General features: G+C 41.4%; 1 long non-coding RNA gene across 1 annotated transcript in view; it reads left to right on the forward strand.

Annotated features, from left to right (window-relative positions):
- LOC101946321 (uncharacterized) overlaps window positions 1–22,295 on the forward strand; it is a 91,341-nt gene extending 69,046 nt beyond the window's left edge. Inside the window, exons 3-4 of the long non-coding RNA XR_508807.4 lie at window positions 14,581–14,826; window positions 18,698–22,295. This is a non-coding gene — a long non-coding RNA (uncharacterized LOC101946321). The remainder of the gene's footprint in view (window positions 1–14,580; window positions 14,827–18,697) is intronic.
- The last annotated feature ends 600 nt before the right edge of the window (window positions 22,296–22,895 follow it).

Raw genomic sequence — 22,895 nt, forward strand, 5'->3', positions numbered from 1 at the left:
ATAACAGTATAAAATAAAAAAATATGATTTTTTGTCAACATTTCAAATCCCAACAAAAAAGCATGTTTCCCTCTATTTGCTGGACAGCTGTAGAGTTGGTTGTGAGTTTTATTTTATTTGTTTGATTGGCTTATTTGTAAATATTTTAAAACTCTAAATTTGAATGAAAAGTGGAAGAAAACTTTTTAGAAAAAAAAAATTCTCTCACACACATTTCTTGACCATTTCTAGTACAAAGATTGTGCATGATCAATATTCACAGCATTTCAGGTCAAGGATTGCTTCTGTCACATCACCTCAGATAGGTAACTCAGTTTTCACCTGAAGAGACCACCTCTGTCTGGAAAAGGATAGGTCAGGCTTCATGCACATGCTCATGTTGGCCTCTCTGATGAGACTGCTAGCCAGTGTAATGGCTATAGTTGGTATTTTGTGGTGTAGTTACCTTCCATCAGGACCTGAAATAAGAGCACCCATTCATTTCATGTAGACCATCCAATGGACTTTAGATGGTAATGATTTTTGGGTCATAGCCAACTGCAGCCAAAGTCATCTAAAGGTAAAATCCCATTATCAGAGAGCATGTACATATTTGCACCAATTTCAAAGTGCTTTATCCCTCTATTTCTGTGTGTACCTATTTGTGCATGAAAACTAACTTCCCAGTTTCTGTACATGCATCCAGCATGTAGAGCTTTTTAAATGTAAGCCTTCCTTTTCACCCTGAACTGGAAGACGCGACATGGCCATATCTCTTGATGGTGATTCACTGATATACATTAATGAGAAAGAATTACCATGAAAGAAGAGGTCTGGAATGAGATAAGTTGTTTCTTGGGCTTTTAACTTGGCCTCCTGACTTTATATAAAGGCAGGTCATAATAATCACACTAAGTTGATACCAGGAGTAAATGAGCTGGTACATGTACTCGTAAAAGTGAAGATGTTGAAAACCAGTGGCACAACAATTACATGTATGACTCTGAATGCCTCTTAGTATGTGTTCTGGCCTCGTTCATGTCAGCAGCTCCTCATCCATTACATTTGACTTAAGTACAGTCCAGTTGCAAAGTAGCCTAAATCCTGGCCCTAGTGAAATGAATAATAATAGTCCTATTGACTTCAAATAGAACTGGGATTTTTGCCCCAGGATTATAGATGGGTTTGAGCTGCAAGAGGTGTCACTGTCACGCCAAACTTTTCCAAATTTCAGAGTGTTTAGATCTGTGGTTTTCATTTAGACTTTTACTTAAATTGCATTATGGGGCAAGTTTTCTGGCTGAAAAATTTGAAATGTGCCTGCTGTTGTAATTTGGAAGAAATTGTTTGTGAAATTCCTCATGAACCAGATGGAAAATGTATTTTTATTTATAATTCTGTCTAAAGCATTAAAGAGAAAAATGTAAATTCTGCAGCATAGATGTGAATTGGGTATGTGGGGTTAACACAGCATAATTTTTAAATAGGTTTAAAATGTACTTAAATTGCTTTTATATTATCAATAGCAGATTCCAATTCCCATAGCAGTTTCTTTATTCACAAACATTAATAGCTGTGTTGTGAAGGGACTGTGCTGATTAGATGGCTTTCAACTCACTTTAAATGACCACATCTATCCACCTATCACATGCTCATCACTGTGATATATAGGAACGTACTCCTATTTTATCTATAGTATGTGACCCTGGTATGTTCCTTCCATCTGGACATTTTACAATGCTTCAAAATATTTGGCTAATGTGAGATAGAGCATCATGGAAGTAAAAAAACAGCACGGTGAGAGTTAAAAACTGCAATTACTTACAGGGCTTGAAAGAAAAGGACTCATAGAATCTACACAATCCTGAAGGAATCAAATTTAAATCTTCATTACGCTATATTGTCTCTTACACTTCATGCACTAAGGAGCCTACAGAATCTGGTAGAATGGTACTTTGCTACTATTTCCTCTCGAGAGTGCACCATAAATGTAGTCTGGAGAAAGACATGAATTGTCCTGAATGAGCATGACAAGTATCATTTCACAAATGCACAACCTGAAGAAATATTTGAAGACATCGGATGCCCAAGGAGCTTTAACTTGCACAACTGGCACTACCATGTCTAATAACCCAAGCTGAAATTGACCTTGGCAGCATTATGGTAGCAATCTGTACATAAAGATGAACGTTTTTGAACTATATCTAGAAGGTATTCATGACAATAGGCTTTTCCTCAAGAGCAGGCACATGCATCTCCTATTGTTCCAGTTATATTTTCTTTAGGGACAACAAAATATTTAATAATAGCCTCCACTTATGTAGAGTTCCCTAGCCAACAATCTCATGAGGTTTTCTTTGGTTTGTCTAGGACAGTGAATGCTCCATCTAGCACAGTATCCTTTCTTCTGACAGTGGCCAGTGCCAGATGCTTCAGAGGGAATGAATAGAAGAACAAATTATCAAGCGATCCATCCCTTGTCATCTAGTCAGTCTGGCAGTCAGAGGTTTAGGGACACCCAGAGCATGGGGTTGTGTCCCTGACCATCTTGGCTAATAGCCATTGATGGACCTATCCTCTATGAACTTATCTAGTATACATATGCTTTTTATTCTCTCTCTCTCTCTCTCTCTCTCTCTCTCTCTCTCTCACACACACACACACACACACACACACACAGTTTCAATATACACAGATCATTCCTGAAGTAAGACAAGAATTTTTTCCCCAAAATGAATTTAGAATTTAGTTGCAAAACAAAAACCTGCAAACAATTAAATGTGTCATACACAGGTGTGATTGTAAATGCACACTGGACCCATGAAGCTCCACCCTTTTCAGGCTCAAGAGGAAGAAACCTCCAGGGCAGACCCAGCCCAGGAGGAAACAGCAGCCTCCAACAGAATCATTGCACCCTCACAGCCTCTAGACACCGGCCATGTCAGAGGACTCTCCCTGTTTTTCTCTAGACATTCTTCCCCTCTGCTGATAGGCTGTTGCTTTTGAGCTCTCCCTCCCCTCTTCTTCTCAACACCTCCAGTCCACTTCTCATGCCATCCAGGCTCTTTTCCTTTGTCACCTTCTGACACCTCGGTCACCTCCTTCTCCTACCCTCTTTTCACTATCTTCCTCTGTGTATCTTGAACCTTCCTCTGTCTGTTCTATTAACTCATATCCTCCTTATTCCACCTAACCCCCTAATAACCACAGAACAAAAAATTTCTGGTGACCTTCTGCAACCTCTGATTTGATCACATTGCTTGTGTGTTGCATCCCTCTCTTCCACCCTTTGTTTATTTTAGGGAAGTTCTGTGACCTACTCAGGAGTCAGACTACATGATCACAGTGGTCCCTTCTGGCCTTTGAATCAATTAATTTCATCTATTTAGACTACAAGCTCTTTGGGAAAGGGATTATCTCTTATGTGTTTGTGCAGGAACTTGCATCATAATGCGGCACCAATACTGATCGGGGCCATCCATACTGTAATACAAATAAATAATAATAAACATTACATATGAGGAACTGGCAAAGAGGGATTTACATATAAACTAAATTGGCATTAAATAGCAATGTAGCTGTTGTAGATCCTTAAAGACTAAAGCCTGGTCTACACATAAATGTTAGGTTGACCCAACTATGTCACTCAGGGGTGTAAAAATCCCCACCCCTGAGCAACTAGTTAAGACGACCTACCCCTTGGTATAGACAGTGATAGGTCAACAGAAAAATTCTTCCATCAACCTGGGTTAACTATGCTGACAGAAGAACCTCTTCCATTGGCATAGGTAATTTCTACATTGAAGCACTACAGCAGCACAAATGTAGGCAAGCCCTAAAATACTATAGGCTCTCTCTCAGTTCATATAAAAGGAAGAGAATTGACAACCTACCTGTTAATCTTTGTCCCCTCTCATTGTAAGGCATATCTGTGGAAACAGTATTTCAAAAAAAGGCCAGTTCAATACACCAGCTAACTTAGGAGTCAAATGACAGATGGATACTTCTGAATGTCAAAAAAGGTTTACAGTAAAATTTTCAAAAGCACCTAAGTGACTTCAGATCCTAAATTCCATTTCCCAAAGTACTAGGCTCCTACGTTTAACTGGAAGCCAATGGGACTTGAGATCCTAAGTAACTTAGTTGCTTTTGAAAATTCTATTTTTAGTCTAAAGCAACAAGGAGTCCTGTGGCACCTTATAGACTAAGGGTACGTCTATACTTACCCACTGGTTCGGCGGCAGGCAATCGATCTTCTGGGATCGATTTATCGCGTCTTGTCTAGACGCGATAAATCGATCCCGGAAGTGCTGGCCGTTGACGCCGGTAATCCTGCTCCGTGAGAGGAGTAGGCGGAGTCAACGGGGGAGCCTGCCTGCCGCTTGTGGACCCACGGTAAGTACATTTAAGTTCGAACTAAGATACTTCGACTTCAGCTACGTTATTCATGTAGCTGAAGTTGCATATCTTACTTTGAACTGGGGGCTTAGTGTGGACCAGCCCTAACAGACGTATTGGAGCATAAGCTTTCTTGGGTGAATACCCACTTCGTCAGATGCATGTGTTTGAATTTTAGGTCAGAATATAGCTCAATTCTCATTTTATCCAACCAGTCCGACCATCACATACTGTACATATTTTTTCTATGTGCATCATCTGTATCTTGCAATTTTAAATGTAAACTAGATAATGAGACATTGACCTATATTTTCCCATTAGTGTAAATAGTTTAGCATAGATCTGACTTAGGCAGACAAATCCCTCTCTGTAGGCAAATTTGGGCTGAAAATATGCAAACCCTTCACAGCCCTACACAACCCTGATCTGAATGTGCAGATAGGAAAATTATTGTGCCTAAATAGAGCTCTCTCAAAAATGCATGTGCCTTAAGCACACAGCATTTGAAAAATTTGGGCCTATACATAATATTTAATGGACTGCAGTTTAACAGTGTATTACCCTGATACTCCTACAGAATAGCAAGACACATGACATCTGCACTAAAATTAAGTGAATTCATCATGTTCAATGCTAATGCAATGAACATAGCAACACTTTCTAATAAGTGACAAATCATTATTAACTCCTTTATTATTCATTATGGTAACATTACTCATGATAAACCCTTTAGGTATTAATGTAAAATGGTGCATTATATACTGTCTTACTGAACGATTTCTTAATGACAGTATGCATACAGCAGATTGATTTTTTTAATCTGACTCCCCTCAAGCCCACCCAGCCAACCAATGCCTCTTATCTGTCCCTAGGATTTTGATCACCATTTCATATGCATACTTTTCACTTTTCTTTTCTTTTTTTTAATTAAGAAAGATATTCCACTCCACATAAAATATTCTCAAGCTGTTTTCACAGATCATCAGACATCAAGCAACTCCTGATTTTCACCATCTAAACTAACCATTATCACTTCAAATAATTCTTGATCATAGTACCATACAACATATACCCTTCATGGTATATGCTTTCTGTTTGTAAAATGAATCTTAGACGGTTGTACTTTCATTAGCCACTTACCTAATACAAAAGAAAGTCTATTTCGCATTAGGTATTTTACAAAAGTTCATAATACCCTTTCTAGCCTGTTTAACCCATCAAATACCAAATGTTTGCATAAAAACCTCTAGTGTTTCATAGATTTTATTTTATATTCACTCCAATCTTTGGGTCCTGTTACAATAAATTAAAAATCTCACCCTATCAAAAGATAAATTTCACCAATATAATCAAGTAGACTGCCCCCAGGTCAAATGACTACTTGCCAAACATAATCCAAAGGCTAACCCCATGCCACTCCATCCAACTTTTCCCCAAATGCCTTGAAGAAAGGAAAAATATTAGATTGTAACAGCGATCCTTTGAAATTCTTGCTTTAAATAACAGTTATGGTTAGACCCAGAGGCTGCCTCTCACTAAAGATTAAATACATTCAGTAGGACTCCTGTAGGAGTCCAGGACTGCCTGAGGGGTAATAATTTCAGGTGGTAGTCAGTGATATGTAGTGAGACCTTTCTGTAGATGACACACAGCACAGCAGGTTTCTTTAGCATTTCTATCTATTCATTAAAACTGGCTGTCAGCAGAATACATTTTTGGTTAGTATAGTTACATTGGGTCTTGGGTAGAAAACCAAAAGACATTACAATTTTATCATCATGCAACTCTCCTCACACACTTTCTTCAGCCTCCACAAGGAACATTGATTTAGCAAAGCCACACTTGGCCATGCAAGTTATATTTGGATTTTTGACATGAATGTTTTGGAGACTGTGGATTTTTAATGACTTTATATGTAAATTAGAGGTGGACCATAACCAAAAAGGGCATTCACATACCACAGCAATGGACTTGGGATAAATACCTAGATTAGATAGAATGGCAGACAAACACACACCCAGATACAAACACCTATGTGCTTGGCGAAATTCAGAGCTGGATCCAAATTTCAAGGCTAAAATCCCTGTTAAAATGTACACACATTCTCTCTCTCTCTCTCTCTCTCAATAATTCAATCGGCTGTCCCTAAAAATTACCTAAAATTTCCAGCAAAGCTCAGAAATGAGTATGAAAACTAAAATACTAGTAGCTCAGAACTGAAATATCAGCTATCTGTTCCCTAAACCATCACTACAGACATGACTGGATTACTTACACACACGCACACACACACACGAATCCAGATCTGAATTTATCCAAGTACATAGTTTTTTGGATCTGGTTGTGTGTATGTGTCTGCCTGCCATTCTATCTAATCTAGGTATTTATCCCAAGTCTATTACCATAGTATCTGAATGTCCCTTTTGGTTAAGGACCACCTCTAATCATATATAAAGTCCTTCAAAACCCACTGTCCCCAAAATGTTAACTTATGATGTGGTCCTTCCCCTTTGCTTAATGGTACAGTGACGGAGGCCACCCACACAAGAGCCGTCTGTTGGGTTCTTAATGGGATTCCTTCCCACTAAGTCAGGGAAGTAGCAGGGGTGCACTCTTCTTCCTTGTAGTAGTAGCAAGTAGAGTAGAGGGGGGACCCTGCAGGAGCTTGGACCCCAGGCCGGGACCTATAATGCCTATATGTGTTAAACTACCCTAACTACAGAAGCTTGAAAGAGATGGCTGCACCAAAGTGCTTGTTCTCCATAAACATGCTATCATCATGGCCTGTCAAAACGTGGCATACGGGTTTCGCCAGAACACAGATAGGAACTAAGAATGTGGGAAGTGAGATTTTTTAGGGAGCCTGTAATGCTGCGCAGGTTCTCTAATCGGTGGAAATGCCCGTCGGTGGAAGCGATACCCTACTGATGAAAACTTGGTTGGAAAAAGTCATTGCTGAAGAAAGAAAGGAGATTTCCAGGCACAAATACTGCCACCATAACAAATTATATAGAACTGGGTGCAAGGGAAACCCATTAAAGGCACAGGGAGTATCTATAATGCATAACAGGGCATAGTTTACAGTCACCTGAAGTGAAGGCAAAAGGAGAGAACAGCAGCAGTTGTCAAGGCTGGATCCCCACTTTGAACTTTAGGGTACAAATGTAGGGGCCTGCATGAAAACTTCTAAGCTTAACTACCAGCTTAGCTCTGGTTCGGCTGCCACCATTTCAATGGATTCCATTCCTGGGAAACCTTGAAAAACCTTCACCAAATCCCTGGTGAATACAAATCCAAACCCCTTGGATCTTAAAACAAGGAGAAATTAACCATCCCCCTCCTTCCTCCCACCAACTCCTGGTGAATCAAGATCCAAACCCCTTGGATCTTGAACAAGGAAAAATCAATCAGGTTCTTAAAAAGAAGGTTTTTAATTAAAGAAAAAGGTAAAAATCATCTCTGTAAAATCAGTATGGAAATTAACCTTACAGGGTAATCAAACTTAAAGAGCTCAGAGGACTCCCCTCTAGTCTCAGGTTCAAAGTACAGCAAACAAAGATAAACACTCTAGTAAAAGGTACATTTACAAGTTGAGAAAACAAAGGAAAACTAACATGCCTTGCCTGGCTATTTACTTACAAGTTTGAAATAGGAGAGACTTGTTTAGAAAGATGTGGAGAACCTGGATTGATGTCTGGTCCCTCTCAGTCCCGAGAACGAACACACTCCCAAACAAAGAACACAAACAAAAGCCTTCCCCCCCCCCCAAGATTTGAAAGAATCTTGTCCCCTTATTGGTCCTTTAGGTCAGATGCCAGCCAGGTTACCTGAGCTTCTTAACCCTTTACAGGGAAAAGGATTTTGGAGTCTCTGGTCAGAAGGGATTTTATAGTACTGTACACAGGACAGCTATTACCCTTCCCTTTATAGTTATGACAGCAGTCATAAGAGGACCCAATTGATTTTGCACTGAGACATAGATAGGAACAAAAGGCACTTGCCTATAACTAAACAGCCCTAAGTCTAATAAAAAAAAAAGACTGCAGATGTATATTGACTCTGTGAGGCAACCTTACCTTTATTTATCAAATGACCTGGTATCTGGTGTACGCAGTCAGAAAGAAATACAGTAAAGTAGCTTGCCAGAGCAGGTTGACCCTGTTAAGAAGCGGAGCCTACAAATGTTTTCAGGAAGACTTACAGGCCAGCATGTTCCCCTTTTTGAGTGACAGGCTGACCTGTTGCTTTGGACACTGCCAGAGTGAGTGCCCCTACTCTACGTGCTTGCCACTGTTCTCTCAGAACAGCTTGTTTGGCTCATGGCAATGTAGGGGATGAAATTGCAAGTTATCCAAAGAGCAGTTTCCATCTGAGAAAAGCTTAGCACAGCTCCTACTGGTACAGTCAGGGGAGGCTTTCTTTTAGCTCACCAAGTAGAGCTGTTGCCTTTCAATAACAAATGTCCCAGTTCAAGTCTCAGCTGTGGTGGTGGATAAGGCACATTTATAGTGAGTTCAGACACCATATGAGGGAATTCTGCTAATTGGACAAATCTGCTCTGGCTTCCAATGGGTAGACACAATAGCTGCTAAAAAAAGAAGTCTGAATTCTGTGGACAGGGTAAAAGAAATCATTTTTGTTTTTAAATCAAGTAGCTGAGCCCAGGATTCAGCTAAGAATTCGTGTTGAAACCCTAGAGGTTTTTTCTTGAGTATCACCCTAAGATTGATGAAATATAAGGGGCTCTCCATTTTTAAGCTTTCGGTAAACATACTGTAAATCTGGGACATAATATTTGGCCCACTGGGACCACAAAGACTAAGAATTGTTTTTTGCAGCCAGCTTGCAAAGTCATTTTCAACAACTAATTAAATCAGTTTTTCCCCTCAAGGTTAAATGATAGGATGTAGGAAAAGTGGTAGAATAATTTATAGCAAAATATGTTGGTTGCAAATGTTGGCGTATATTTTCCATTCAATAACTATTTGTGAATCATTTTTTTTCCATTATTTAACTAGCTCTTGCTCATTCTTAGTGAAAGATGAGTGCCAGGAACTGAAACCTAAGAATTACTCACTGGAATGATATTATATACAGAAAAGGCTCTGCAGACAAAAGAGCCACTTTGATACACTGCCTTCAGACAGGAGGCTGAGAAATTGGGGTTTTATGTGGGTAGGGGGAAGGAGAGGATTAGTCAGTCAAGAAGCAAATTGGAGATGAAGAGCACTGCCCTCTTTATTTCTTTGCCCTTTACCTTTTGTGCCTTTATGCATTTGTTAAACGTGTCGCCTCTGTAGCTACTGCAGTAAGATGACACATTATGCACAAGATACAGCCTTACTAGGAGCACTACTGTTGATTTTAATTCATCAAATCCAAGTGGGACCCACTTACCACCCTGCTAGTCCTAAGCTTTCTTCATGATGAAAAAAAAAGGCAAGAGTTGGAATAAAAAAAAAAGTGTAGCTGTGCACCTAACAGTGCTCCAGAACAAGTTTTCAAACTAGCAAATCAACAATTAATATTTAAAGAAGAAATAAAAGCCAGGTCAGCAGAAGACATGCTCTCAAAGTCATCATAAAAACAATTTTTATTGACTCCTTCATTTTGTCAAACCATTTTTATGGACTTTTATTGCTGGATACCTTTAGTTGCCCACACAGGAGCATCATTTCAAAAATCTTTAAAAAAATAAAATAAAATTTCAAACACCAATGAATATTTTATCAGCGTTCATTAAGAACTAAACAACAATGATGAGGCCAATACAAGTCCATGAAACTCGGAACTGGTCCTGGGAGCCAGGAAAATGCCATGGGGGCTTTATAAAAGTAACAGAGCTGTTTATTATTATTGCAAGCGTGCTGAGGCTGAGCAGAAGTTACCGCGGTCATAAACCGAAATGTGCTGAATCCACCTCATTCCCTTGCATCCAAAATGGTTAGGTTAAAAAAAAAAGTGATTGCTTCAGCTTCAATTTTTCTTTCAGCTGTCAACATATCATGAGAGGCAACACCAAACCTTCTGTGTCACACATTATTTTTTGTTGTGTGGTAACACGCGCAATGCAACCCAGTGTGAACCAAGCAGGGGAAGGAAACATACCACCTTGGACCACTGAAAACTAAGAACATTTGGAAGAGTTACAGTTTAAGAAACCACAATTGTCAGGGGGAAAAATCCAACACAATTTCTTTTAAAGACGTGTTGTAAGTACTGTGTATTACCTAGGAAATGAAAAGAAGGGTGAGGGTCACATTCTGTTTTCACAGTGGTATAAATGCAATGTAACTCAGCCATGTCACCAATGTAATGGAGATCAGAAACTGGCTGTGAGCCCGTGGGCTCTGTCACCAGCCCAGGAAGGATCAATGCCATGTCTGAGTCCATTTCAGGCCCTTGCCTCATGGATTAAACAGAAAACTTAGCTATGATGTAGGTTCTCTGCCCAATGTGAGCTGAAGTTCCCAGAGGCTTTTCCCTCACCTCTCTCAGCCCTTTTGTCCTGATTCTGGGATATCTACAGCAGTCGTTCTGCTCCCTCCAGTTCTTACTCCCCAGTCTGCCTGCCTGGGAGTCGCTTACTAATTGGGTTCCTTCCTTTCATCCATGGACTTTCACAGGAGTCTTCTTGTTCCCTGGACCTATCACTACCCAGGCCACCCTCTTGGGAGTCCCATAGTAACTTGGTGCTTTCCCTGGATCCAAAGACTTCTGCAGGAGCCTTCCAGCTCCCTACAGTTCTCCAGCTCAACTGAACTCTTGACAGCTTTTATGAGGACCAAGTGCTCTTCAGGCTATCACCTAATCCCTAGCCCCACAGCCTCAGATGGGAAGCAACAGATTAACTAGAGGTTGTGTTGGGCCTGTCTCCCCTTAAAGGGCTAGCCACCCTGTGACACTGGTCCCAAGTGTCTATGCCACTTAAGTGTTGCTGACAATTTAGGAATAGAGAATTATAATCTAGAGTTGCAATATATTCCTGTTTAAGATTTTTTTTTTAAATGCCCACTTACTGCTGATTAAATATTGCTCAACAACAGTAACACAGGAGACACTTTTTGAAATCTAAATTGCTTTGTTTCGATTTGTAACTCTGTAAAATGTCATGCCATTGTAAGTTAAATTCATGTTACTGGGATGCTTGGCTGCACCCTTCTGAGGTCTTTATCTTACAGTTGCTGGGAGTGAGCATTCATGCTGCTGTTCTCTAGTTGTCATTGGTCAATGTAGGACGTTTTAAATTATTCTTTTCCCCCCCTTTATTGGAGGGAGGAGGGGCTACAGTCTTATGCTTTTCTTTTTCCCCTCCCTCCATACACATCATGTTTTCATAATCTTCTGAGATTCGGACTCCTTCAGCCTCTCTGTGATTGAGATACTTGGGGCCACCGGCACCAACTTTCCTTGGCGCCGGTGGGTGCTTGCCCCCGCCTCCAGCCCTGGCCCCGCCCTGACCCCTCCCTGCCCCTATTGGACCCCTCCCCAAATCCCCGCCCCGGCCCTGCCTCTTCCCCGAGTGTGCCGCGTTCCTCCTCCTCCCTCCCACTTCTGCTGCGCAAAACAGCTGTTTCGTGGCACAAGTGCTGGAAGGGAGGGGGAGAAGCAGGACTCGGCAGCATGGTCAGGGGAGGAGACAGAGGCAGAGTGGAGATGAGATGGGGCAGGGAGCTGCCGGTGGGTGCAGAGCACCCACCAATTTTTCCCCGTGGGTGCTCCAGCGCCAGAGCACCCACAGAGTTGGTGCCTATGCTTGGGGCATGTCTACACAGCAACTAGACACCCGCAGCTGGCCCATACTAGCTGACTTGGTCTCATGGGGCTCAGCAGGGGTTTGCACAGCAAGCTGGGACATCCCTCCCCCCCAAAAAAATCTCTGTGTCCCTGGCAGCACATGGAAGGAGGAAGCAGCAATGCAGCTGGTTACCAGCTGAGCTCCTCCTCCCCCCACCCCTGGAGTTTCAGCCTGTTGCTTTTCCTTCCCTGCTGCTGGAGTCCCATGCACTGCCTCTGCCTCTACCCCATTATTCACCTCAGCAGGCAGTCCACAAAGCAGGCAGCAGCCCCGGGACTTCAGCAGCAGGGAAGGAGAAGCAGTTGCTGTAGGGGTGGGGAGAGGGGGAGCTCATCCAGGAGCCAGCCATCCTGCTACTTCTCCCCTCCCCAGGCTGCAGGAACATGGAGAGTTCCGCTGTCCGGGGAAGCCACTCCCTTCTCACTGCGGGCATCCCCAACAGAGGTGTCCCAAGAAATCTGGAGTGGGGTGCGGGTCATGCCCCTCCAAACATGGTCAAATTTAAATTCCTGCACATGCCCCTGGGGCTCGGGCTGTGGGGCTGTTTCATTGCTGTGTAGACTTTAAGGCTTGGACTGGAGTCCAGGCTCTAGGCCCCTGCAAGGTGGGAGGTTTTTCTTTGCTGTGTAGACATACCCTAAGGAATGGTAGAGAAAAACTCAGTTAACACCTCCTGACTAATTAATTACAGTAATTCATTAGAGTCCAAGGCATAACACTTCTGCCACTAGCTTGAAACCAGAGTACTCAGGTCCTGAACACAAATCTCTGCCACAAAAACTTTATTAAAGCTAATGTTAAAAAATTATATAGTACACAGGTTAAAAAAATAGAGTGTCCGTACATCTGGGTATAGTGCTTAGATTATCCACAAATACAAAGTTTTTTTAAAGTCATAAGACACAATCAGCAATAACCCAAATTTAAGTGAATAAATGTAACAATACAGTTTAACTATTAGGATCCGAATACTTGTGTAAATCACTCATGAAAAGTTAGACAGAGAGTTGGTTGTGGAAAGCAAATTTAACAATGAGTGAAAAATTGCTATATTGGAATTGGAAAAGGTTCAGAAAAGGACAACAAAAATGATTAGGGATATGGAACGGCTTCAGTATGAGGAAAGATTAATAAGACTGCGATTTTTAGGTTGGAAAAGAGACAGCTAAGGAGAGATATGATTGAGGTCTATAAAATCATGACTGGTGTAGAGAAAGTAGATAAGGAAGTGTTGTTTACTACTTCTTATAACACAAGAACTAGAGATCACCAAATGAAATTAATAGGTAGCAGGTTTAAAACAAATAAAAGAAAGTATTTCTTCACACAACGCAGAGTCAACCTGTGGAACTCCTTGCCAGAGGATGTTGTGAAGGCCAAGACGATAACAGGTTAAAAAAAGAACTAGATAAATTCATGGAGGATAGGTCCATCAATGGCTATTAGCCAGGATGGGCAGGAATGGTGTCCCTAGTCTCTGTTTGCCAGAAGCTGGGAATGAGTGGCAGGGGATGGATCACTTGATGATTACCTGTTCTGTTCATTTCCTCTGGGGCACCTGGCACTGGCCACTGTCGGAAGACAGAATACTGGGCTAGATGTACCTTTGGTCTGACCCAGTAGGGCCATTCTTAGGTTCTTATGAAGATTGTCCCTCCATTCTCAGTAATTGAGAATTTAGGGTAGGTTGTCCATTTAGAAAATACAATCCATGAAGAAAGTATTTCAGTTACCTTCCCCACTGCACTTCTCATCCGCACTCCAGCTCATCCCTACTGGTATTGCTGATGTCCGGTGATGTGTTCTATATAGATGTCCCTCAACCACCTGATGGCATCCAACACTGGGGTCCCACGTGCCGACAATCAGCGTGTGTGTCTGAACCTGATAAACCTTAGTTTTCAAGGTTTTGGCCAGAGGGGTGTATTTCTCCACCTTTCGAACATGGGCGTTGTGGAAGGCCAGGGTCCTGTTCTCGAAGGGCACTGTCACGTCCACCATCATGATCTTCTTTCGGTCCTCATTGGCGCTGATGATGTCCGGTCGCAGTTGATTGTCAGTTCTGGGGATGGAGGAGTTCATGGCCACCTTCCCTACAGGTGGCAGGATGGCTCTGACTAGGTGGTCTTGGATGTCATTATGTTGCAGCTTCCAGGCTCTGGAATGGGGCTTGCAGCTACACAGGATGTGGGGTAGTATCTCGTTGGCATAGCCACACTTCCTGCATAGCTTGTCCCAATTCCCATGGAGGATGGCTCCATTCAGCAGAACACAGTTGAGCCAGGCCCTGTGGATGAACCTCCAGTCAGCAAATTGGGTGAAGCTGCCCCCAGGGAGGAAGTGTTGCTGGTGTCCCACTTGCATGTCACCTTGAAGGCCTTGCCCTGGTCTCACTTCCATTTCAGGTTTTCCACATATTGGCAGCAGATGGCAGCTCCAGGGTCCTCTCCAGCTTGGTTCTAGCTCTCGGAGTGAGTGCTCTGCATTCTTCACCAAGACAGTAGGACTCCCAGCTCCTGGCATTCCTCGCACCACATCCAGCAGTAGCCAATACGCTTCTCCAGTCATTGCGTAGTGTTGGGGGCACGAGTCCAGAGTGAAGCAAAGTCTCCTACGTCTCTTCCAAATTCACCTTCCAGTAAGTCACTCAGGTAGGTGGCCACATCTTGGTTGGAGGGGGTCCTTGCGATTTGCTTCTTGAAGACATCCTGCATAGCACTTTCTGCGATGTTCCTGACTATGGTGTCCGGGCATGTCAGAAGGCAGAAGGCATGAGTGATCACCATAGTGTCGCAGAGATCACCCCTATGAAGGACGCTGGCATTGCCCTGCTTTTGTGTGATATACACCAGTTCATTGCTGGCTCTCTGGGGAAGAAACATCCACTTCTTCACTGATGTGCCTGATGGTGTTGTCTGCTACACTGAAACTTGTCATGCTTTCACCGGACAAAGGCCAATACTAGGATCTCCAGAACAGGTGACAGCACCTGGAACACTTAGAATACACTTCATGTGGATGTGCATTTTTATTTATAGAACTCAGCACTTGCAACTATTCTGGTCACACACATACACACCAAATAGTTTTCCAAACACTTTATGCACTTCCTTTTTATTCTCATCCAGTTACCTCAATTAGCACCTAGTTAGCAACACGCCTAAACTGACTTAGACAACTGTAAAGCAGGATTTTTAAAACATCGATTGCACATACAATTTTTAGTTATTTTGTAGCCAATATCAAAGATTTTAATAAACTTGTTCCATTTGGGGTCATTTTCTGTTTGTTATTTATACAGGAACTTTTTTAAAGTATGCTACATTTTCTAGAAAAACCCACAAACCTGTTAAAATTTTTGCTTTCAAAATTTAAAATTTCAATCCACTAAGATTGATTTTCACACTGAAATATGCAAAATTTCTGAAGTTGCAAGTTTCAATGCCCCACTGCCATTTCATGAAAAAGGTGTGGATGAAATTATGAGCTGCAACGTGAGCCAAAATGATTCCATGTGCAAGCGTGTGTGAAATTTTTGCAAAATATTATCCACTATTTTCAAAAGATGTTATAATAATAAATTTACTCTTGAGTATTATTTCATGGACTTTAATAGACTATCTACTCAGTCATATTTTAAACGTGGCATTCAACTTTTGCAGTCATATTTTCATTTAAAAATATTTTTATCTTAAAATTAACATGATGGTAAATTCCATTTTCCTATTGGAAAAACTCATAGCTGAAATAAGGTAAACTGCATGTTTGCAAAATCAAATGTCTACAAAAGATTTAATTATTTTTAATATTATTGTTTAAATAGTCTTCATGTTTTCCCAATATTGCTATTTGGCTAACGTGCGTGTTTATTCTCATCTGTACAAATGTTTAAGATTGCATGTTCTACAGATACAACCATGTGACTCGGAGTCAGGTCTTCCTGAGTTCTGTTACTGTACTACTAGACTGGCAGTGTGACTGGGAGCAGGTTCTTTAACTTTTTTCTGCTTCAACCGAAATGGGGATATTACTTATCTCCCAAACATGGGTGTTTTAGAAGATAATTAGACAAGGGCTGACATTTTCGAAAGTTCCATAGTGACTTAGGAACCTAAGTTCCATTTTCAAAAGTCACTTTGGCACTTCAGAGCCTCTAGGCATGTATGCACAAAAGCTGTACTGCTTTAATTATAGCAACAATATTAAAGAGGTACAAACCACTCCCACCCCAGTGTGGATGCAGTTAAATCAGTTTAAATATGCTTATACGGGGGAAGCTTTATTCCCAGACAGAAAGAGGAATAAACTATACCGGTATAAAAGGCACCTTGATACAAGCACAACTGTGCCCATGCTAGTATCAGTAAAATATAAAACGTGTAACAGATAACATCATACTAATATAACAACAGTGTGTAGACCAGCCTAAGCCCCATCAAATTGAAAATCGGACTTAGGCTCTGAAGTCACTTTGGTGCTTTCAAAAATATTACCCAATGTCCATAGAGCACTTTGAAAATGCTTTATAAAGACTGGAGCAGATCCTCAGCTGATGTATAGCAGTACAGTTAAGTTGAAGTCAATGGAGCTATGCTAATTTACAGCAGCTGAGGATCTAGCCTGCAAAGTTTTAATAGTGTTATCTTACCTTTTGTATGTAGTGCTGTCTGTGTATTTGCATAGATATTGTCACCACACAATCCTTCACCCCTGCCAGTTCCCCCTCTCCCTCTTTTAATGATTATATTTCCTGTGTGGTCTTTCTGAATGATTTAAAGATGTTCCCTGATTTTGTTTGTTTGATATGCTGCTTGTTCTTGTAAAATGTCAAAGGGAACTTCAACCAATCCAGCTTTACAGGCAGCAGGTGGAAATGAATAAAACTGCTGCTTCTCTGAAAATAAGATGACATCTTTTGGCTGCTGCCCAAGCTGCTCTCCAGCTGTGGCCATAAGCTCTGTCCCAACACAGGGCAGTGCAGAACGAGGTTTAAATGTTGACCCAGCACTTGCAAACCATCTTTGAGTCCATTTCAGAAGTGTTCAGGGTTTTGATTTATAATTTTTGCTGTATAGCTTCAAGTTTCTTCTGTACAACATTGCTTAAGAGAGAGATATTTGTTGAATTATTAGAATTCTCTTTGGTTTTGTGCACTAGTAATCCTGCACTTAAATTAAATCCGGTGCTGACCAGAGCTGCTAGGATCCCTTTTCGAGTGCGGGAGGGGGTTCTGTTCTGGGGCAGCGGGGTTGGGGTGGGGTGGGGGGGCTCTGGCTGGGGGTGCAGACTCATGTGGGGCTGGGGCTGAGGGGTTTGGAGTGCAGGAGGGGGCTCCGGGCTGAGACTGAGGGGTTTGGAGTGCAGGACGGGATGTGAGGACTCCAGCTGGGGGTGCAGACTCTGGGGTGGGGCTGGGGATGAGGCGTTTAGGGTGCAGGAGGGTGCTCCAGGCTGGGACCAAGGGGTTCAGAGGGTGGGAGGGGGATCAGGGCTGGGGCAGAGGGTCGGGGCCTGGGAGGGGGTCAGGGGTGCAGGATCCTAGCGGCGCCCCTATGCATAGGAGCCAAAGCGGGGACATGCCGGCTGCTTCCCAGGTGCTGCACGGCACAGAGGCTAGCAGGGAGCTCGCCAGCCAAGATGCGCAGCACCACCAACCGGACAGTCAATGGCCCGGTCAGCGGTGCTGACCAGAGCCGCTAGGATCCCTTTTCGACCAGGTGTTCCGGTTGAAAACCGGACACCTGATTACCCTGCTCTTCAACCATGATCTCACACAACAGCTAAGTACCACATTTGATATTAGGGCCTTTACAGGAGTTGGACTAATTGTACAGCATTCTCAATGAAATGCAAACCCCACCTTTACAACCAGCTTTCCTGCAACAGTACCAAAACATGCATCCAAACTTCACATTTCCATATTTGAGGGCTTTTAAAAAACAAACAAAAAAACCCCAAGCCAAACAAAAAGAAGAACCTAAACCTCTCTCTTGCTGGCACGCAGAGGAAGAGAGGGATCTTGGTGCTGTCATTTTTTTCTCTTGGGACAGGCAAGCACTCAGATAATAGTAATAGGTGCCAATATAGGAACATAAATAAGCTGATAGGTTATTATGGATAATCTTAATAAAATTGACAAGCACCTATGGTGGTAACTACATTGGGCTGCTGGGGGAAACAAATCTTAATGCTTCTGTTGTAATAATTGGGCCTACAAATTCACCCTAACTGAGAGTTCAACTGTAAAAAGTGAGTGCAAGTTTATGTAGTGTCACAATAACATGTATTCCCATAACAATAAATGTTAATGGGAGAAGGTGCAAAAGGCAGATTAAAATACTAGTTTAGTCCAAACAAAAAAGGCATCTTGATATAATTCAAGGACTGTATTAAAATTAAAATCATGCCTGTTGAATAAGAGCAGTAGAAGCTTGGAAATCAGTGAACCAAAGTTGGCATACCAGAGATTAGGCCTGACTGATGGACAAAATAACAGGGAATGGGCTTTTCTATCCTTTTTAGGGTCCTTAAAATAAGAGAGACTTTGAGAGGAAAACTGGTGAAGAGGAAGCGAAGGGGGACAATTGCTGACTGAAAGAATGGGAAAGAGCAAGCTTCACCATTACGGCTGCCACCTGCACCATCTCCTCGGACCCACTATAACATCATTGGGCCTTCATTGTCCTGTTCCCAAGAGATGTCTTCACTGGAACATGCCAAGAGAGGGACCCAGATGACATCTCCATGGACTATGGCAGAATCGCAGCTACCACCTGAGACATAACACACACACACACTCTCTCTCTCTCTCATGTACATCCACCATGTGTCCTTTTCTTTCCCCACCTTATTTTTTTTCTTTTCTCTCATTCTCTCTCTTTTTGCCTTCTATTTAAGAGTGTGGCTTAGTTGGCCAAGACTATGTATTTTGCACACTGCTGTAAGGCTGTCATCAGAGAGGCAACCAAAATAATACCCTAAGCAGTCCGATGCTGGTACAAGTTTGTCAGGTCTAATAGTGGCTAATAAGATCGTGTGCTATGCCTGTGTTTTTCTAGTAGTGAGGTTGCAAGTGAGAGTCAGTACTAGAAACAGAAGCTGCATTTTCTGTCTTTGCTTGTCTTTTCTTTCCCCTTTTGTGTGTGTTTGTTTTGTCTTGTCTTTAGGAGATAGGATTGGATTTTAACAGCAACAGCCATGACAGCTCCAGCCCATCTCAACTAACTTCTTCTCTTTTCTCTAAAAAGTGTTATCACCATCTTTAATACCATCTGGAGACTGTCAGCTAAGTGGCAGTTACTGCTAAAAACTCTCTCCAGCTGAAGAAAAAAGGAACAAGGGATGTTGTTAAAATGAAGACCTGACTTAATACTTTACATTTCAGTTGCTTTAACTCTTTTTTCCTTCTTTTTCTGTATCTTAAATAAAAGGTGACCAAGATTTTTAATGGCGTGTTTGCTATGGTACTAAGCAGGCTGTGTCTATATACCAAACCATGAACGTTGTTGGACAGTTACAGGGTTATATTAACAACTTCAACTCTTTGGACCATTTATTCCATCTAAACTAATATCACTCTTATACCACTAACTAGGTTCCACCAGTGGTAGAAAAAATGGGAGCAGTAGTGTAGAAATGGTTCCAACAGCTGCTGGTGTATTCAGCAATTTCCTGGTCCCACTGAAAGCCAATGGGCGTTTTGCCATTGATTTCAAAGCAGCCAGAATTTCACGCTGGAACTTTGTCTACACTCCGTCTTTGCTGCTACAGGTGCAGTGGAACTTGGGAGTAGTAACAGTGAATAATTTTAGCAAAAACTTTTATCTCTCTTTGTGTTTTTATTAATCTTAGCCTATTGGCCTTTTTTAGTCTTTGACCCTCATCGGTTTGCTAGTAATACAGAGCCTGATGGATGCCTATTGACATTTTCAAAAGTGAATATATACCTAGACAAATTCAGAATGGAAATAAGGTGTACATTTTTAACAGTGAAAGCAATTGATCATTGGAACAACTTACCTAGGGTTGTGGTGGATTCATCACTGGCAATAGTTAAATCAAGACTGGATTTTTTTTCTAAAATATATGCTTTATGAATTATTTTGGAGAAGTTCTATGGCATATGTTATACAGGCGATCAGACTATATGATCACTGTGGTCCTTTCTGGCCTTGGAATCTATGACTATCATTAAAAAAACTCGCATTGACTTCAGTGGGTATTGGATCAGCCCTCTGGTGAATATATTCCTATTTGTTTTGTTTTTTTATCCTATCCTATTTCATTTTTCAAACTCTCACCTATTTTCCATTTTTGTTTCTTAACTGGTGACTATTTATTTAGAAGTGAGACACACTCCACATCCTATTTTCAGTCCTTTGAATGATCCAGTCCCAGTTCTTGCAAAGAAATGTACATTGTACCTTATATGCATGCTTCTATTACTGTATAGGCAGATATACATCCACCTGTTATGAAAATATCCAACCCGATTGCAGCGATACCAACAGTGCCTGCCTCTCAAGGAGCTAAGCCTCTCTGTACTCTGTATTAAAATATTGAAATTGGGGTTTTTTTAAGCGATTCTTTGATATTTTATTGTATAACTGAAATTATGTCTTTATTGGAAAGGAAAGAAGTAGCAGACATTTCCCACGCTTGGTTAGGATGTTGTAGAGTAGTAGCATTTGGGGGTGGGTGGAGAGAGAGGTGTTTTGTTTTGTTTGTAATAGGTGGCAGTAAAGAGAACCATTTGGCTGTCATGTTATCTGCCTCCAGTGTTTCAAGATTACTGGTATATTGCTTCAGGGCATTTATGTTTAAAAAGCTCAGTGGAGCAAAAGATGATAAGAAGGCATACAAAGATTAATTTTGAAGTTCTCGTTAAAAACCAAATGCTGTAATCCTGGAAATGAGAAAAATCTCTTTTCCTTGCACATTTAGCTGTGCTCATCTTCAAAATTACTATGATGACATGGCATATCTGGAAAAAAATATTTTAAAAACAATTCCCTTGACAGTATTGGGTTACAATTCACATAATGTGAGCGTTGTATCTGTCACAAGTCAACAGTTCTTTATTGGAACTGATCAGTATATGGGTTTCAGGATTAACTTGATGAAGCAAAAATACTGAGTGAAAACATTATGAATCATAGGGGGAAACAATATTTTGTTGCTTCTTTCCTTCTCCAGTTAATGATTTCAGTAAATCTGGAACAACACTGCTGAGAGCAGAACCTGGCCCACATTTATTTATTATTTGAAATTACTTACTTTTTCTTTTTAACTAGATAGATTGATCACAAATGGTTCTCTCTAATGTATTCAATATTTACTATTTGAGCTAAAGCTTGTAATCAGAGGAGCATGCAAAAACTTCCAATGTCAATACTTATACATGCCTATTTAAAATTTTTCATGAGTAGAATCATATAAGTGTTGGGCTGGAAGAGACCTTATGCAAGAAGCAAGATTAAATATACCTAGACCATCCCTGGCATGTGTTTGTTTAACCTGTTCTTGAAAGGGAGAATTAGATTAGATATTAGGAAAACATTTTGAACTTTAAGGATAATTAAACCCTGGAACCGGTTACCTTGAGATGCTGTGGAATCCCTATCACTGGAGGTTTTCAAGAACTGATGTGAACATGGCAGAAACAATTTCATTTAAAAATATGAGCAAATACTCACAGAACATTGTTGAGTTCACCCAGTTCTTCTGCAATGAAAGATGTCACTACTAGATACAGAGGCCCAGAAAAGGACCTATTGGGTCCTGTGCCAGTACTCCATTCCCCAGGGACTAATACAGAATTCAATACAGTATATTTTCAAGTGCTTCAGATGGTCTAGTCATAAATGTTTCCAGATACTGGGCCTCTAACACTTCCCTTGTGAAACTGTTCTTACTCTAATAGATCTCTGTGCAGCTCCCTAATCCTTTTGTTGGGGTGCAGGTTTCCACATGCTGAACCAAGTTGTTTTCTGAATAGGTATTATTCCTGTTTTATGATTGGGAAACTGCAGCACAGAAAGGTTAAATGACTTGCCATTCACAGAGGAAGTCAGAGGCATAATGGAAAATGGAAGCCAGATCCCCTGACTCAAAGTCTTGTTTCCTGTCCTTCATTCCTAGAGCATCCATTGCACTCTCCTTATCTTCTAAGCCATCCATTCTGACAACTGAATCCATATTACTGCGTACGTAATAAAGTTCAATCTTTTAATTTCCTTCTGCATATTTGGTCATTTCAAAGGCTTAACCTAAACTTCAAAGGATTCCCTTTGAAGAGTTGTACAGGGAGAGACAGCTGAAGGGAACTCATTCCCCTTCCAGGGGAGTTTGGGTGAAGCGTTGTGACCATCATTTCCTTTAGCTTTACAGTGGGCTGTCCCCACAGGGAGCCTTCCTGAAGACATAGCCTGCAGCTTCCTTACAGAGTTGCATACCTGGGTAAAGCCACGAATAACATTTTGAACCATTATGTTAGATGCAGATATTTGTCAAAGGCACACACCTTAAAATGATGTTGTAAAATTAGAGCAGTGTTAATTTCAATGAAATCTAACCTAAGCAAAGAAGAGCCCTTTAGCTTAAACAGTCTTTGATCTGCTCCTCCCTCGCTCCCCGGAAATATCTCCTGGTCCCCACTTTGTACTTTTTAGAACTCCCTCAGCCTTTACACAGTTGTTCTCCTCTGCTTTTTGCTCTCACT

The sequence above is a fragment of the Chrysemys picta genome, chromosome 6, assembly GCF_011386835.1.
Source record: "Chrysemys picta bellii isolate R12L10 chromosome 6, ASM1138683v2, whole genome shotgun sequence".
Lineage (NCBI taxonomy): Eukaryota > Metazoa > Chordata > Testudines > Emydidae > Chrysemys > Chrysemys picta.